This window comes from Anolis sagrei, chromosome 2, assembly GCF_037176765.1.
Source record: "Anolis sagrei isolate rAnoSag1 chromosome 2, rAnoSag1.mat, whole genome shotgun sequence".
Taxonomy (NCBI): Eukaryota; Metazoa; Chordata; class Lepidosauria; order Squamata; family Dactyloidae; genus Anolis; species Anolis sagrei.
Genome location: NC_090022.1, coordinates 65,637,283 through 65,656,585, shown reverse-complemented (window position 1 = coordinate 65,656,585; position 19,303 = coordinate 65,637,283). Strand labels below are relative to the sequence as shown.

General features: G+C 37.0%; 1 protein-coding gene across 4 annotated transcripts in view; it reads left to right on the top strand.

Moving 5' to 3' along the window:
- Positions 1 to 19,303, top strand: part of SLC6A1 (solute carrier family 6 member 1) — a 107,797-nt gene that overhangs the window by 18,867 nt on the left and 69,627 nt on the right. Inside the window, exon 1 of one of the 4 annotated variants that reach the window (XM_060765933.2) lies at positions 2,627 to 2,716. The exons of 2 other annotated variants lie outside the window; for them this stretch is intronic. The gene's annotated coding sequence lies outside the window, so the exon portion shown is untranslated. One more of the 4 variants, XM_060765935.2, reaches the window with a different exon arrangement.

Below are 19,303 nucleotides of genomic sequence, written 5' to 3'. Positions count from 1 at the left end.
TCAGCAGCAGGGAACAAAGAACTCACCCTCCGCCCAGGCTTCCAAAGATCCGGAGGATGTTGTTTTCTTTTTGCTCCTGGCTTCAAAGCTATGGCAGGATACTGCCCAGTAGCTTCTTGTCCTTCCCCAGACACTGAATGGACACTGAATGGACATGGGAACTGGGGGAAGAATCAAAGATGCACCTAGCAGAGCTTTATGCCAGTGTAGAATCATGCTCTCTGCTGTGTTTATAGATAGATAGACAAACAAGCATTCTCTTATAGATTGATATCTGCTTCTTTTAGGTTCAATTTTAAAACTTGACCAAAGTATCAGAGGAAATAACCAAAAAAGTTGATGTCAATAATTATTGACAAAATACTAATTCCATCCCCTTAATGCTGCAAGAAATTTCACAGATGAAATTCTTGTCTCCTAAGAATAAGAAAGCAAGAGGTGTTTAAGAGAGAGAGAGAATATAAAATATGTGGAGAGCTGTGGAAAGTATGTGCAAACTCTAACAAAAGGTGCTTGAATGGCTTCTAATTTGCACTTATTTGGATATTTTGCATGGCTCCCTATGCCATCTGCATCAAGTTTGCAATAGGGTGCAAAACATACACTGAAAGAATCAAGATGCTGGCAAAGAAGAAAAGGAAGAAGAAGAAAAGAAAAAGGAGGAGGAGGAGGAAAATCAAAGAAGGGGGAGACTTGACTGTTTTTAATTGTATAGGAACAAACATATGGCTTATTCACCTTGATTGCTGTTAGAATGAGAGGAATGAACATTTATATTCCTAGTAAACAAGTGCAGAGTTTAAAGCTTCGTTTTAAAAGCCCGAACAGTAAAAAGGAAATGCTATAATTACCTTGATGAGTGGATTTGTCTAAACTTAGTGATTCAAATATTAGCATGATGATAAGAATATAATGGAATAAAAAGGGTCATGTTACCACAACCCAAATGCACATCCAGTTGAGCATTCTACTCCTAGAGTGGCCAGTTGGCTACCCATGGTAACTGTGCAGAGAAGAGGAGTGGAACAGCACAGGCTAGTTGTGGTCTCCAATATTAGATAGATATACAGTTATGTTGGCTATGGAACTGTATATGTCTGTTATCCTACTGTAATTTGATGGCCGTCACTACTTCTATCAACTGGAACATCAAATAAAAACATTATTTTATAGTATACACATCCTCTTCTTTTTGTGATGAATTTCTGTTTATTTGAAGAGAAATGTATCAGGATCACAGCAACAGTCTACGGTCCTCATAGCAATACAGCCAGTCCTCGGTATTCACTCATTTTGTATCCATAGATTGAACCATCTGTGTCTTCTCATTTTAAAAAAAACATATTTAACTACATTTTACTGTGCCATTTTATGTAATGGGACTTGATCATCCACAGATTTTGGTATGCATGAGGGGAGCAAATCTAGAACCAAATCCCAGCAAATATTAATAGGCCCACTTCATTATTTATGTGATTTTAAAATGTGAAACAGTACATTTTCCAGGTATTTCTGTTTAAATATATGATGTCAGGTATGTTATATGGTTGTCGAAGGCTTTCATGGTTGGAATCACTGGGTTGTTGTAGGTTTTTTGGGCTGTATGGCTATGTTCTTCTAGAACATGGCCATACAGCCCAAAAAACCTACAACAACCCACTGTTATATGGTTGCTGTTTGTATCAGATAATTGTGTAAAAGTACGCATTATACCCAGGATCTAAAATCATGTAGTTACAGAAATTGTGCTTCTTTGAGATTGGGGTGGGCTACAATCTTTACTAGATGCCACATTTTCCATACTATAAAAAGTAGACAGCACCATTTACTCTTATCCTGGTATCATAATGCTAGAAGACATTTCAGTTTTGGCTCAAGTTGAGAATATGACATTTTTTGTCATTCCTACTTGAAAACCAAAGTTCACTAATAGCAAATGAAAATATACTTTACAGTATTTGAGCTAGATGGTGTTAACTGATCTTTGTTCCTATTGAAACCAATAGAACATTGAGATGACAAGCTTGCCTTATTGATTTCAAAGCGAACAAGGTTCCACTGAGCTAGCTTGACCTCACTTATTGAATGTTCATATTGGTGATGAATTTTGTCATAAGACGTTTATGATAATGTTTTGTTGTAAGATTGATTATTGTTAAGTCAATCTTTTGGTATGGTGGCTATACAATAATGACTGTCTACAATGATTTTTAAAATATACTTCTCTGAAAATGCCCAAAGAAATATAAAAAGTAATTGATGGATTATGTGATCTGCCTGCTTAACATCCTAGACATGTTTTAAGCTGCTCTGAATGTTGTTCAATGGAAATAAATAGGCATTCCTTGATATACCTTTCACGTTTTATTTCCACAAATCTTTTATACCACTTTTTGACTTGCATATTAAAAGGAAGTGTTGGAAAGACTAACATGGAGAATGGCCCTAAGAATAAAACCTCACCGAGGGAGTGTCACAGTCATACAATGCGCCTGTTTATCCCCATTCTGTTCTGGGGTCCATGGTTTCCCAGGGCAGCCACTAGTCGAGCAGGAAGTAGGAAGTCGGACACTGTCCAGTTCACAGCATGCTTTACAATGCATTGCAAACCATGACGAGAAGGATAAAAGAAACACTTGCCCTTGCCAGTTCTCTAGAGGAGACAACCACTTACTATTTTTGAGGACTTGAATATACTTCTGGCATTTTGGAATCTGTGAGTCCATATATCAATATCTGGAATGGAGGTTGTATTCTCTCAATCTAGCATTGATTTATGTCTTCTTGTTTGTAAAGATAAGCTCTTATAAAAGGAAAGATTTAGAAAGTCTGGTTATTGAAGACACTGTTATCTTCAATAATTACTTGCATGATTATTTTTGTTTAGTCAAAAGCTTTCAGTAATTTCAAATGCTATTTCTTATATATAGATAATTTAAGACTTTTAAAATCTCATTTTCTACCTTTGGTTGTCAACTGGAAAACCTAGTTTATTTAGATGCTAATCAACAATTCATATATTGTAACTTTATTTTGGCTTCCTATCTTCTGGTAGTATGTATGTATACCTAGTGTGTGAGAGTTTCAGCTTGCTTATTTATTCTCAGTGGGTTGGGGGAAGGCAGTCTTTTTCTATATATTTTTTTAAAAAACAAACAAACAAACATACAATCTTTATGGAGATATTTTCCATTTAGCTGAGTGGAAGGAATTGATAATTCATGCTATATGATATTTTCATTTTCTCTTTTGCAAGAGATCATAGAATTATTGAGTCCTAGAAAAAATTCAAAAATAGATTCTTCCATAATCTTTAAAACACATTTTTTTTCTGTTTTGATAGGATATGATTACCTGATTTTCAAATACTGCCCCTAGATCAATTAATTGCCCCTGGATGTTTTTCTGAGGGAAGGGGTGCATTTATATTATCTTATCAATAGCATTTGTAAACTTTAATTGTAAGATGTTCTTGAGGTTTTTTAAAAATGTGACAAATATCATATTTATCAACAATTGCTGTTCTTGTCTATAACTAATCACAAAACACCCTTTCCCTGGGGTCAATTAATTTCATCAATAACAGAGTGTAAATGTAACCCAAAAAACTTCCTAATAAAACATACTGTTTCCCTTGTGTTCATAATAATTCCTCCAAAATAGGAACCTAAACCTAATGAGAGTGAACTGTTGAATGAGGGAAATGTATACAACTGTTTTACTAAGTTATTTAGTTCATCTCCTGAAAACTCAGTTTAGTGCAATCTTATTTATGTGTGCTTTCTACATAGATATTTATTCAAAGCAGGTTACAAATTTTATTTAAGAAACAGTAAATACTAGTAATTCTTTTTATACGGAGTCTGAACATTGTTTCTAAATGAATTCATATAGAATTGCACTGCTAGATACTGAGTTTTTACAATACTCACTTAAATAGTTCTTCAGAATGAAGACAAGTAAGGAATGCTGTGTACTGGGAGGGAACATAATCATTTAAAAAAAGGAACATAGTAATATTTGAAGCAGTGTAACAACTAGGCACAATTAACTGCAGAACCAGTGAGCTTATCCAAACAGCACAAAATTCTTTTTTTGTGTTAACTCATACATTTATTAAATAACTAAGTAAAGCTAACATTACAAATCCAAAAAAATGATGGTTTTCAATAAACGTTTCAAGTTAACATGGAATCCTGAGGAAGGTCCTTGCTGTTGGAATTAATAAGGTTTCTTCTATCACTTTTTTCCACCTACGAGGCTTCAAATTGCTGTGATACACTTAGCAACATTTTAAACATTACGCTTTCTGGACCCCCCCCCCCCCCCAAGTAATTGCAATCACATGTAAAGGAAATGGGAGGCTGAAGTATATGTGAAAATGTGCTTACTCATAGCAGCAACCTGGTCATCCAGGAATAAAAGTGATTTCAACCCAAGAAGTTCAATCTTATCCTTCACAAGTAACCCTAACCCCACCCCTACTCCCCATCCACAACATTAGGTACACCACCCCTTGATCAGCTGGCTTATTTGCCATACTTCACTTACTTTTGAAGGAAGCAATTGGTAATTTTAGTCTTCACACTGTGAGAAAGGTTTCAAAAACCAGTTTTCAAATCCTACATCTTAAAACTTACTCTGCATAGAATTCTCTCATAGCTGTTTGTGCAGAAAATTGTATTTTCTGTGAGCAAACAACAATTTCTGCAGAAAAGTAACATTTCTGTGGAGAAACATTTATTGGACCCAGATCACTGTCATACACTTTTCCTCTCGGGTATAATAACAAAAGTGCATTTAACATATCATGTAATGTAACCCTAATAACTTTTTATATTTGAACCTACAAAGAAGTGTTTCATCAGATAATGTGCTAGATAGGAAAATTAGGTTCTGACTTTAAATTTAGAACATGACCTCTGAGGGATGTGTATGATGGACTATGCTCCATTCTGGCCCTCTCCAGACACCTCATAGTACACCTCATGATTTCAATATGCAACTAGCATCTAGTGGCAGTAACTATAAGCATATTTCAAGCATAATGCCAGAAAGCCTTGTTTCTACTGAAATTGTATGCAGATTTGCTTTGGAATTGATGAACCTGTTAGAAATCTATGATCCTCTGGGGAGGGCTTTCTCTCTGCCCCACCATCAGCTCAAGCATGCTTGGTGGGACCAAGGGAGCAGGCCTTTTCGGGGGCTGCTCTCAGAATGCGGAACTCTTTCCCAAGAGAAACCAGGAGGGCCTCAACCCTGCTGGTTTTTCACAAGCAAGTTGAGACATTTCTTTGTCCTCAGACATGTGAGGGAGGACGTGGGTGAGAGTTAGGGACAACATTTAGCTTTAAATGTAATTTTAATGGTACAATTATTTTTATTATATCTTAACTGTATTTTAACTTGCATTAATGACACAAATATTTTTAATGGTTGCGGAGTTGATTTTGCCATATTTTAAATTAAATGGGTTATGTCATGTTATTGTAAGCTGCCTTGAGTTCCTGTGGGAAGGAAGGAGGAGTAGAAGTAAACATAATAATAATAATTCTAAGTCTTGAAATATAATAGAGCTATGATTCTTGTGGCCTCCAGTCAAACTGGTTTTCACTGGTTTTTTAATAACACATCAAACAGCAGTTCAGAAAGCCAGCCCCCACCATCTTCATTAGCACTAGCTGTGTAGAACTGTTCATATGCTGTGGTTTGAATGATTAACTCACAGACTGTTGGGCCAGAACTTTAGTGTAATCATTTGTGTGTTGAACTAGGACTCTGGGGCACCAAAGCTTGAATCTCCATTCAACCCCATGGTGACCTTGGGAAATCACATTCTTCCAGGGGAAAGTGATGACAAGCTGCCTTCAAATTAAGCTTGCCAATAAAACTCTGATAAAATTGCTGCAAGTCAAAATCAACTTGAAGGATGCTTTAAAAGGGCTGTTCAAATGTTTTTCAAAATTAGACAATTTTGCCCTAAGCAACTTCTCTTGTTCCTTCATCTTAACTTACAATTAAGATTGTGACAGATGAAAGAAGAAAGGTCTTCTTGCTTTTTTATGCCACTATCAGTGGGATTTCTTCAAGAACTTGGTTTGAGATGTCTGGGGAAGAATTGTGACCCTGAAGCAGGGCCTGTTTGTGGGCTAAGGTTCAGTACCTTGGACAGCTGATACTGAAGGGAGGACTTCCACTAGAGAGCAATTTTTGTCTCTCTCCCCTTTGAGTGAGGCACAGAATAGAAAGAATACTTCCTGCCACAGATTCAAGCTAACGTTTATTATTTTCTTTGTATGTAAGAAACCTCTGTTGTTTTAAATCAATCTTGTGTCCTCAAATAAAACAGAAAGTTTACCTGACTGAGAAAACATTTCTTAAAAGAATGCCACAATTTTAGAGACACAATAGTTAATTCTATTGTTGTTTATTATTTAACTTCTCTTCATTACTTAGTTGATAAGTTCTGTTTTTCTGAACCCAGAACATTTAAATGTATAGTTAGTGGAGAACTTCAGATCTAGAGGCTAATATAAGTGATAAAAGTAGGTTTACTGTGAAAAAAGTCCCCCTAAGCATTTAAACCTGAAAGGAATAGATACAGTGCTGTGAACTTCTCTTTCCATGAAAAAACATCATATATGTTGTTGAATTACAATTCTGAAATACAAGTCTATTTCTTGGAGCTAAATTCCAGTGCTTAAAATGTACTTATGGACATATCATTGCACCATATCAAAGCATCAGGAATTGGAATTTTATTGATTTACATCATATTCAAGGAAGAAACTAAATAATCTTAAAATGTCCTGGAAACTAGAAACCCATCAATTTGATATGGAAAAAAAACTGGCAGAATTGAAGAAAGGGAAACCATTATGTGAACAATCAGTGGATAAGAACAAAGACGGGAGAAAACTTCCCATCTTTTCATTTGCTTTCTCCAAAGCCCACCTTCCTTTTCTTCCCCTCCTGTATTTGTTTAATAGTTTGTATCTCCTTCACTGAAATTTCTACACTTTTTGTACATTTTCAAAAAATTATTTATTTATTATTATAAACATGCACTACCTACTTTACCTACTTTACTTCTCATTTACATACATTTTTTGCCATTTGCCACATACACAAATTATTTCTCAGAAACACCATACAAGCCTCACAAAAATTTGAATACTGTAACTAAGATAAACATTTTCTCACAACAAATCTTGAAGGGCATGAACATGCTGCTTTAGTGAAGATTATCAAGTGCCAAAAAATCTTTTGATGCCTAGATAAGACTCTGTTTATGTTAAAAGATATAAAACATACATTCATGTCATTGCCCCCTAGTGATCAGATGGTGTAGTTCTGTGGTTTGTTTGTAGTTCCAAAGTAGATTCCAGAGTGAGGATTATATACAATACAGGATACATTACTGAACTTACACAGAAACAGGAAATAATGTATAACTGGAAACCCTACTGAAATTAACAATTCCTGCCAAAGACATTGGAGGACCTGAAAATTCCTAGAGAAGTATCAACTCTAGGAATTTGCTAGGTCCTTCAGCACAATTCTGGAAGAAGAAAACCATAGAATCACCTGGAGGACCTAGCAAAGTTTAGATGATGTATTTTGTTGGATGTGGGTAGGTGAAACCATAGGTTCATACTGTAATGAGGAGCCAAGACAAACCTAATAACTCTTTTGCCATATTAATGTAGTCTGCTTACATTATGAGCTATGACAATGAACTCGTTTCATTTTCCAATGTAATGAAACTTCTTTCAGGTTACACATTCTGAGATCCAGCAGTACACTGGTGAAGGAAAAAGCTCTGCTCAGTTCAACATAGCCTGATAGTGCCAGGGTGTACCCCAGTAGCCAATTATTAATCTGTGGGGATCAGGGAAGCCTTGGTAATGTCTGGCTATAACTGTGCATCATAAGAAAGGGATGACCAACACCTTTCTGAATCTCTAGCAAGAACTCTTGATATGCTCTAGCAGTATTTTTAAGGCTACCTTTCCAGGGTGTACTGGCAATTTTTACCTTAATGTACCAACAACTGGTACTATCTTCGTAGCCATTAGCTACAACTGTTTCTTTCTTTTTTGGAGCCTTTTTGCAAACAGTTAGCTGATGGTTCACTGACCAGCAGTGACCCATGGGTTGCTCCTTTGAAGAAACTCTTCCAGGATGTACTGAAGGTCAAGGAGGACAGTGTTTTTCTCTTTTCCAATGACCAGTAACTGGTTATGAAAGCATATCCTAACACAGAAAAGCTGCAATTTCTTAAGGGGTGGCATTATACAAGGACATATTGGATACCTCCTTCTACAATATCTCAATGGTCTGTTGCACCATGATATGTCACATACAGGATTATTGCATGTTGGTTGCAATCCTGTGCCATCTTAGCAATAAGACCAATTAATTGCTTATAGAGCTATTAGTTCGAACCCGTACTTTCTCAAATTCATAACTCCAGGGGAAGTTTTACATATTATGGGTTTTAAACTAACATTTTAGAGCAATGTAAAAATTTTGCACCAACATTTATGGTGGATAACTGGATATCTTTACTGTATGTCTCTTAAAAATAAAAAAATAGCTGTTTTAAGAGCAAAGCCAGTAACATAAAGCTAGCCAAGATTTATTGATGTAAAATACTTAAAAAGCAATATAGGAAAGTAGTGCTTACAAATCTTCTAAATAGAAATAAGCAAGAGCCTTTGAAATTGGCAGTCACGGATAGAGAAGGCTTTAATGTTAAAATTCAAAAATTATGCTTGCTGATTTTGCAAAAGGGCCTATTTGCAAATAGGTTTTCCAAGGCCTTTGAGACAACAATCAGCATTTTGACATGGACCAGAAAAAAATCAGAGGAAATCAGCATACCAGTGTGTGTGTCTGTCTGTCTGTCTTGCTATATCTGTAACTTTTGGACAATTTCCCAGTTTTATAGTGAACTAGGTGATGCTGGTAAAAGGCATTCCAGGCCATTTGCCTTGGAACAAAGCAGTAAGGCTGGAATGGATCCAGGAGTGCCCTCATCAAGCTAGAAACCTGCTCCTCCAGGCAGAGTGTGATCCTGTCAAGAACATGCAAGATCATCAAACCACCAACTATCAAAACTGCTGCCTTACACGGATCCTTCGTTCTGCCTGTTATAGCCTCCAGGCTCCTGTTGAAGTTTGCCTCAAACAAAAATAATGTATTTTTTCTTTTTGGAAGGCATTTTAGACATCTAATGCAGTGGCTTTAGAAGGACCATGACAGTCATCTGTTTCATTATTGCAGCAGGGCCAGACTAGTGGGCAAAGATCCAGATCTCTATAGCTTGGAGGGCCCCAGATGCTGTCATGATATTTGCTCTTTTCAAATTTAGGCAAGGGCAATCATATACACACTAATATTATCTCTCTTCCACCTCCTTTCTTTCCCTCCTCCCTTCCAAACACCACACTCAATTTTCTCACTCATATGAAGCAGTATACTATCTCTCTTCCAACAAAAAATCCTGCTAGAAAAAATAAGGTATTTATTTATCTCTTGTGGCATATGAAAGTTAGACAGATTTATTGTGTCATCAGTGTCCATGAACAACTGTGTAATATTTATGCTCACCTTCATGTGCCTGATCAAATGGGTTCTTGTCCGTGAAAGCTTATGACATAATAAATCTGTCAGACTTGAGAGTGCTTCGATCTTCATTGTTCTTCTCTTATAGCTGTCCCTTTGATGTGTGATGTTTCTCAATAACACTAATTTAATGCTACTTGCTAAAGTAAACACCTAACTAACAGATCAGATGCTGCTAAGTATCCCTCTCAAAATATCCCTCATTCTATTCACTTGTTTAACTATGAATGGAATGTGGAGACTTAGTTCGTTCCAATGATATTTTATCATAAAATTAATCCTGGGTGCAAATTAGCATGATATACTTAAAATAATTAAGATAGTCAAAATAATAACATCAATAAAAAAGAGTTAAAATAGGAATAGGAAATGTCAAACTAAATGTAGAAATTCACAAACAAGTAGCGTTATATTGCAGAGGAGCAGATAAAGTATTTTAACACAGTAGTGAGAGGGCATAACATAGACTCTGGTAAACAAAATTTGCTCAATAAATGGATGATGTCTCACACAGTGACAAAAAGATACCAACTATAAGGTGAAGTGTGGCTTTTTGGGGATAGGAATCCACCTCAGAGTGACCACAAAAATGACTCCCCTTGCCACGTCTTCTTGCTGAATAAAACATATAGTCAACTATTAGTTCCTGATGATTCAGTTATCAGGTATTGTAGCTTTGTTCTGAGTGTGATGGCTTATGTTCAAATATCACATGTTATAATGATATCTTATTGCTATGCCCCATAGTATTTTCTGGGTGCTGCTGTTGTTGTTCATTCGTTCAGTCGCCTCCGACTCTTCGTGACCTCATGGACCAGCCCACGCCAGAGCTCCCTGTTGGCCATCACCACCCCCAGCTCCTTCAAGGTCAGTCCAGTCACTTCAAGGATGCCATCCATCCATCTTGCCCTTGGTCGGCCCCTCTTCCTTTTGCCTTCCACTTTCCCCAGCATAATTGTCTTCTCTAGGCTTTGCTGTCTCCTCATGATATGGCCAAAGTACTTCAGCTTTGTCTCTAGTATCCTTCCCTCCAATGAGCAGTTGGGCTTTATTTCCTGGAGGATGGACTGGTTGGATCTTCTCGCAGTCCAAGGCACTCTCAGAACTTTCCTCCAACACCACAGCTCAAAAGCATCGATCTTCCTTCGCTCAGCCTTCCCTAAGGTCCAGCTCTCACATCCGTAGGTGACTACAGGGAATACCATGGCTTTGACTAGGCAGATCTTCATTGCCAGTCTGATGTCTCTACTCTTTACTATTTCATCGAGACTGGACATTGCTCTCCTCCCAAGAAGTAAGCGTCTTCTGATTTCCTGGCCACAGTCTGCATCTGCAGTAATCTTTGCGCCTAGAAATACAAAGTCTGTCACGGCCTCCACGTTTTCTCCCTCTATTTCCCAGTTGTCAATCATTCTTGTTGCCATAATCTTGGTTTTTTTTATGTTTAGCTGCAACCCAGGTTTTGCGCTTTCTTCTTTCACCTTGATTAGAAGGCTCCTCAGCTCCTCCTCGCTTTCAGCCATCAGAGTGGTGTCATCTGCATATCTGAGGTTGTTAATGTTTCTTCCAGCAATTTTTACCCCAGCTTTGCATTCATCAAGCCCCACACATCGCATGATGTGTTCTGCATACAAGTTAAAAAGGTTGGGTGAGAGTATGCAGCCTTGCCGTACGCCTTTCCCAATCTTGAACCAGTCTGTTGTTCCGTGGTCAGTTCTTACTGTTGCTACTTGGTCCTTGTACAGATTCCTCAGGAGAGAGACAAGGTGGCTTGGTATACCCATCCCACCAAGATGCTAGTAAAGTGATATTCACTCATGCTGTTGTGTTCTAACAATCCCATTGTTTTGTATGATTAACTATGCCACATGTTGTGGTGCTAATTTGCACCCAAGCATGTTTGGTTACCTGGCAGCATGGGGCTGACAGGATCAGACTTTAACCTTATTAATTTACTAATTTAGTTCTCTGCTGCATTTTGCCCTACTCTTCCAAATGAACAATGTTGCCTTTAAGCCATGCTGTTCCTATAAACTGATAATTGGAGATGCTGCCCAAGCATGCTGGCACTGGTAAGGTTAAATTAAGAATAGATACATGCTTACCTGGCAGTGGATGCCAATAAGATTTAACAATGCTCTAGGAATCTAGATTAGCTGACTAATGACAAGAACCCTCCCCTAGTCTATTGAGAGGGGTGGGAAACCACATCTCTTTCAACTTCCATTCAAATTAGTCATTTCACTGTCTGATTGAAATAAGTTATTCTGATTAGTACAGATCTTACTAAAATGTATTTTTCATCTGAAATATCTCTTTGGCACACTTCCCTTTTTATATTAATTCCAATTTTAGTACATTCACCATCTTACCTATCTGAATGCTCTCTGATTATTGTGCAATATAATTTGAAAAATGGAAAATAATTTGTTACACATTGTTGCAAAGGAATGGAGGACTTCCAGACTAATTTTACAGCATAAGTTAAATATCTTTCAGGATATTTGTCACTCCTCTCTAATATCTTCAATCCCTCTCTAATAGCCTATGGTTTTTGATTTCAAAACTTTGGAAGGTCATCATGGTCCATGATATTTAAGTGGCTTTCATCTTACTCGTGTAGGAGTTTTTTTGGGTCAGTTTCATTACAAAGCTAAATTGAAAATATGCTATCTATCTAATAGTATTACAATGATTCTATATTAAGTAAAATTCTACTTCTAGAGCACTGTAAAGAAGTGTACGCCATACTACTTATAATTGTGATGTTCTGAGTGACATGGTTAATTAGAATGGAAATAATCACAGTGTAATCAAGAACAGCTTCATTGCACTATGACTGGAGCCCAACATCTGAGTCCCTGCTCAACCATGAAAACCCATATTCTGTCTCAGAAAAAAAAACCATGATAGGGTTACCTTAGGGTAGCCATAGGTTGACACATGGTTTGAAGGCACACAAAAACAACAGACCTTTAAATAATTTCTTCAATGCATTAAATTCATTTAATTCATCATTAAAACAGGAAAGCCACACAGAAATCATAATAAAATTAAGACAATTTTGAGACATTCCTGAAATTTGGGGAAGAAAACTTTGAAAGCATTCTTTATTTTTATAAACTTTTCTCTTTTGCCTAGTGAGAGATCTATAATTGCTATTCCATCCGGCTGCAATTAGCCACATGTAGTTGCTTTCCCAGGAAACATTTTGTGCTGAGACTTAATTAGGCTTGCTGATTAAATGGCAATGAAGGATATAATTCCTTGCATTATGTAGGAGCATTCCACCTGAACAATACTTTCAATAGTGTTAACATTAATGCTATCAAGAGAATACAAAAGGGGCTAATGTGGGCTACAACTAAGTACAGCGGTGTTTTCTATTTTGTCTTTGTCTTTCTATTATCTATCTGCTTCATTTAATTCCAGATCTTACTTCATGTTAGCAGATTTCAGCTAGCATGACAGGTCTTCCTCCCTCTTTTTACCTTCATCTTCTCAGTTGCCTGAAATCTTTCCTCTGGAGGAAGTTTTAGAGATATATAGGGGGTAGTGGAGGTTGCAGGAAGAAGAAAATATTGCCCTTTAAGTTCTTTTGATGAAAACAGTTCCATCAATAAAGTGATCAGATTATACTGGGCACGGTGAATCATTATAATGGGATATGAGGGCTTCTGCAAGTGAAACAAATGGTAGAGGAGGAGAAACATGCACTGACAGATTATGTGAGAGGCAGTCAGCAGCCAACATTGAGGGAAGTCAATAGTAGCAAACTGCTTCAAGTGCAAAAGACAAAGAGAAAATACTGTAAAAACACAATCCAGAGCAGAAGCGTAAACTGGCGAAAGAAAGCTCTCCATGTACAGTTCCTGGGAAAAATTGAGAGCCAAATTGACAAAGAAAAAACATGGCTGTGGCTCACAAATGGGACTTTGAAAAAGGGGACGGAGGGCCTGATTCGGGTAGCAATTAGAACAAACAATTAGAACCAATGCCATCAAAGCTAGAATTTAAAAGTCGACTACAGATCCCAAATGTAGAATCTGCAAGGAAGCAGATGAAACAATAGATCACATCCTCAGCTGCTGCAAGAAGATCACACAGACAGACTACAAGCAGAGGCATAACACCATTGCTCAGATGATTAATCGGAACTTGTGCCACAAATATCATCTGCCTGCAACAAAGAACTGGTGGGATCACAAGCCTGAAAAAGTTACAGAAAATGAACACGTCAGACTCCTCTGGGACTTCCAAATTCAGACTGACAGAGTTTTGGAGCACAATACTGACCTCACAATCATGTTAAAAAACAAAGTATGGATTGTCAATGTTGCAGTCCCAGGTGACAGCAGAATCGAAGAGAAACAACTGGAAAAGATGGCATGATATGAGGTTTTAAAAATCGAACTGCAAAGACTCTGGCACAAGCCAGTAAAGGTGGTCCCAGTGGTGATTGGCACACTGTGTGCAGTGCCTAAAGACCTTGGCCTGCACTTAAACACAATTGGCGCTGACAAGATTACCATGTGCTAGCTACAAAAGGCCACCTTACTGGGATCTGCACGCATTATTCGCAGATACATCACACAGTCCTAGACACTTGGGAAGTGTCCTGACGTGTGATCCAATACAACAGTCAGCAGAGTGTGTGCTGTGGGCTCATCTTGTTGTGTTTCAAATAATAATAATCATCATCATCATCATCATCATCATCATCTTTATTTATATTCCACACTATCTCCCCTGGGGGACTCAAAGTGGATTCCAACAAACAAAAAGGCAACATTCAAATATTGTATTCAGTAAATACAAATATAAAAACCCAAGATAACCCCTAAGTACCTCCAGCATTGTGACCCAGATACTTTACCCCAGGAAAGATCTCAGCCAGGCTGATGAAATATGGAGGATGAAATGAAGGAGGATTGCATATCTGTTAGCTGACAAACTGACTATAGCAATGATGCATGGTATAGTTGGAAACTGCATGAAATTGCAGGTCTTCAAAGTATTATACAAAATCTAAAAAAAAAAATGATTTCCAATTTTCAAAATACTTTCAGAATTTGAAACTTTAAAATGAACTTTGACTTTCAAAATGTGTAGCATTTTAGCAAAAAAAGTAACTGAATGTTTTCTCTCCCTGGCGGGTCTGCATCTGATACCTACAAGTCAACCCATCATTTCGGATATGCTAGAACGCAGACTTCATTATCCTGCATGCCTGTGCCACTTCCCTGGCCTGACCACAGCACAGGGCCTCACCACCCTCCTCCAAAGCTCCATGGTCCCATGTTGAAGTGCTGAAATACCACAGTATGCTAGACTTCAGATCAAGGAGCTGCCCCTTTTCTACTTGATAAAGCCTGGAGGCAGTAGACTACCAGTATAAGAGGCCCCAGTTCAGTTTCAATCATCTTTAGAGAACACTTGGAACTGTCCTTAGTGCTGCACATCTTTGCTTGCCCAAAGGCTCACTTAACGACCTTATCTGTAGACCAATTATCAAGACTAATGGCTGCTCTTTGTATACTAAAAGAAACCAACCTGGGACTATAAGGAGATATCCTTCACTCTGATCACATAACATTGTCATGTGTCAAGCTTTTCTTTTTCTTTCTTGCCTTCTTTTCTTTTTCTGTTTGATAGGAAACGCTGTCTTAGCTGGTCATGGATTTAGTGATTTTTTTTCACTTATAAAAGCATTCACTGTAGCTCAGTAGCCCGAGGTGGACTAATTTTAGATGTACTTTTCTTTCCCAAAAAGGTAAACTTCTTTAGCAGGAAACTTATTCTGCTAAATGTGAAATCAGAGAAAACCATGAAATCTCAGACCCTGAATATTTTCAAGGAAACTCAGGGTTTTGTTAGACAGGGGGGAGTTTAGATGATACCAGAGCTACTCTATCAATTAAAATTTATACATTTTGTATTTTGTCATTTTTACTGTTGTTGCATTGTAACTGGCTTTTATTAAGGGTGGCATTGGTTTAAAAATACAAGCAGTCGAAAACTGTTTATTTTCATGTAGCAGCCAGTGTCACATTGGTGAGGACGAGAAAGTCTTCACTGTGGATGTCCATGCTATGGAACTCCATCCCACAAGAGATCAAAAACCCCAAAAGCAAACCATTTTGTATAAGGGATGCTGTTATATATTATGGAACATTATCACCCACAGATTTGTTTAGTTAAACCATTGGTTCTTGTTGTTTATAAGTTTATTGAGTCTATTTATTATATGTTTTGCCTTCAGTTCTGTTTATTTGTTTTTGGCACTGAATGTTTGTCATTTTTGTTTTTCTTGTGAACACCCTGAGTCCCTTCGAGGAGAGAGGGTGGTCTATAAATAAAGTTTGCATTATTATTATTATTATTATTATTATTATTATTATCATCATTATTATTATCATTATTATGGCTAAGGGGGAATATAAATAAAATTAATAAGATTGCACCTGTATTTTTAATTACCTTAATTACAGTGAATTGTCTTAACACAGCTATAAACACCAGATTTCTTTTAAGATATCCAGGCTGCTCTTACATAACTGAATAAAAAAAATCAATGTATAAATTTATAGTCCTAAAATGTAGTATGAGAGATTTAAATATCATGACTCAAAACAGAATTCAATTTGTGTGTGCAAAGGTATGGACAATACTTGAGCCTCCCACTAGAACTAGGCTATAAAACCAGTAGTGACAATTCAGGAAACTTGCAATTTAACAATAACTAAAAGGTAGCATATTCTCCAATTTTGGTGTATACCTCTACAAAAGCTGCTAGAATTTAAAACACATCTGAACACCTGTCTCTTCTGGCAGTCAGTTTTAATCATGAATTTTAAACTCAGGTTTTGTGTTCACTATATTTTAATCTTTGTTCTACATATTTAAATATGTGTATTTGTAGATTTTAATACATCAATTTTATATATTGATTATGTGTTTTAGCTATGATGCCGTAACCTCCCTCGAACTATGAGGAGAGGCGGATAAGAAATAAAATTATTATTAATATTATTATTAGTTACATGTTTTGAGAAAGGCTGATGTTGCACTATTTAGATCTGGTATTATAAGCTCCCCAACATTACTTAGGAATTGTATGTTTTTGTTTTCCCTTGACACAGTGGTTCTCAACCTGTGGGTCCCCAGGTGTTTTGGCCTACAACTCCCAGAAATTCCAGCCAGTTTACCAGCTGTTAGGTTTTCTGGGAGTTGAAGGCCAAAACATCTGGGGACCCACAGGTTGAGAACCACTTCACCTCTTGACTTTTATACATATAACAATATGTATAACAATAACATGACCTATATGACATGAAAAAGTAATGCTGTTCGATTTCCTTTTTTTAGCAGAGGAAACTTACCTTACAGATACTTATGTCTACACAATGACTTCTATTTCTGGTGTTCAGGTGTTCTATAAAAATTGTTGCTTTTTTATACACAAAACTCACAGGAAGAAAGTAGCAGCAGGAGAGAGATAGGGTTTGCAAAAGTATACACAGTCTTTTCAACAGATGAACTGAAAGTCTAAATCAAGTTAGTCCCAACTAAAAATTAACCCCCCCACCTCCCCCCCCCCCCACACACACACACACATACACAATTGAAACTAACAAGTTAAAGCCTATTCCATTTGGAATTTACCATAATGATTACACTTTACTTGCCATGGCTGTAACCTATGAAATCCTAGGGTTTCTAATATGGGGAGGCACTAGAATACTAAATGCCTGTCTCTAAACTACAACTATCAGGATGCCATCAGGAGAAGCCACGACAGTTAAAATCGACCACAGTGTTATAGTTATATAGTTTGAGAAGCCATCTGTATTGGCAAATTAGAAATATGTCTCAAACCATATACCTAGTTTTTAAAATGGCACATTAACTATATTTCTCACTAGCTTTCAATTCTGTATTTAATACAGAGTTAAAGGTTCCTTTTTCAGGCAAACTGTTATTGGTTACATTTAAAATGTATTCAAAAAGCTTTACTTTGAGACAGTTCCTCTTTGGCTAATAAGAGGTTATTTTCTTTAAATTGCCATCCCCTGCTTACATGTCACTAAGAATAAGCAAATATATTTTACTTTAATAGTAGGTCCATTGCAGCCAGATAAGTAATCAAATGCATTTTCACTACAGAAGAAAAAACCCAACACATTATGACACCTATATATTAACACATTAGACCAAAACGATATTAAGGCAACATCAGTAGACAGACATTTATTTTAGAGTGTGGAAGATGTTTACAAATATTGTTCTGGTTTTTTTCTGTCTTCTTTTGTTTTGAGATTTATCTGATACATTCTCAGTATTTAGTAGATGAATAAAGAAGCAGAATTAAACAAAAATAACTAATACTGACATATAAGAAATAGAAAGATCAGGTTGAGGTTGAAATTCCTTTTTTCAATAGCCAGTAATACTTACAAGGAGCATAAATCTTAATGTGAGAATGGATACATGAGCAGTGTTTTCTTCTAGTGAATGTATAACCTGAGTTTTCTTGAGGAATAACTTCAGCTCAGCAGCTAAAACTGTATGCCTTGTTTTATGCAATTTATTCAGCCATTTAAAAATCATTTATACATTGGTAAAACAGAGAGGCCCAAAAGAATTACTGTTAACTTTGTTCCTCAAAATGGAAAGGGCCCAAAGAATTCTTCTAGGAAGATACCAGGTGGTTGTCCTGGAACCCATTAGGTACAATCTCCCCATGCCTCCATCATGACCCTGGATTGGCAAACTATGCAAGGCTGAAAATGGTGTAGCTGTTTTGAGTCCCTCCACAGAGGTAGAGGAGAACAGGATACAAAAGTTCTAAATAAATAAATAGTAAATTCCCCCCTCCCCCAATGAAAAAAAATTATGGGGGCTATCCTCCCATTTCCTACCAGTAAACTAGTATATTGTCCTCCCACCTCCAGATTTGCATAGACATATAGTTTGGATTTATCAAATAAAGAAAGTCATATCTCTGAGTCTAGGAATTTGCTTTCTGTTCTCAAAGTGATTTGTACTTTTTGAGGTTATTCATTTCAGTAACCTGACTTATGCAATAAAATTATATATTCCTTGCAAATGGGAGTCACAGTCAAGATTATTCAGAGATCTACTGAGAGATCCTGATTTACTTCTCATATATATTTGCTTTATAAGTGCTTCAAAGGTTATCTAGGTGTCAGGCTAGAACCTGTATAATTGCCACATGTTCTACACTGGGCTTTCTTGAGGTGGAACATAATATAGAAATTATAATATAGAAATTATATTATGTGTATGCACCTTCAAGTTGCCTGTGGATCCCATACATTTCAAAGGATTTTATTAGGCAACCAATTCAGCAGTTTTAAAAGAATTGTGCGGACTGTTAATACACTTCCAGTCTTACTTTGAAGATGTTTGTGATGCACTCCAACAACCTCATCAGATGGAGGTTCGCCATTTCACTTTCCCTTTAAGCATGGAGCCCGCCTGCTCCCATTATATGACACACAGCTACTTCCAGTAGGGCTCCATGGTTAAAGGAAAGGCAAAGGAGAGCATGCCACTGTGATAGCAACATGGGAGGCTTCCCTTGTTGCACTAGGAACAACGGGGGGGGGGGGGGGAAGCTGGGTGGTCAACACTTCCCCCTGTGAGTCAG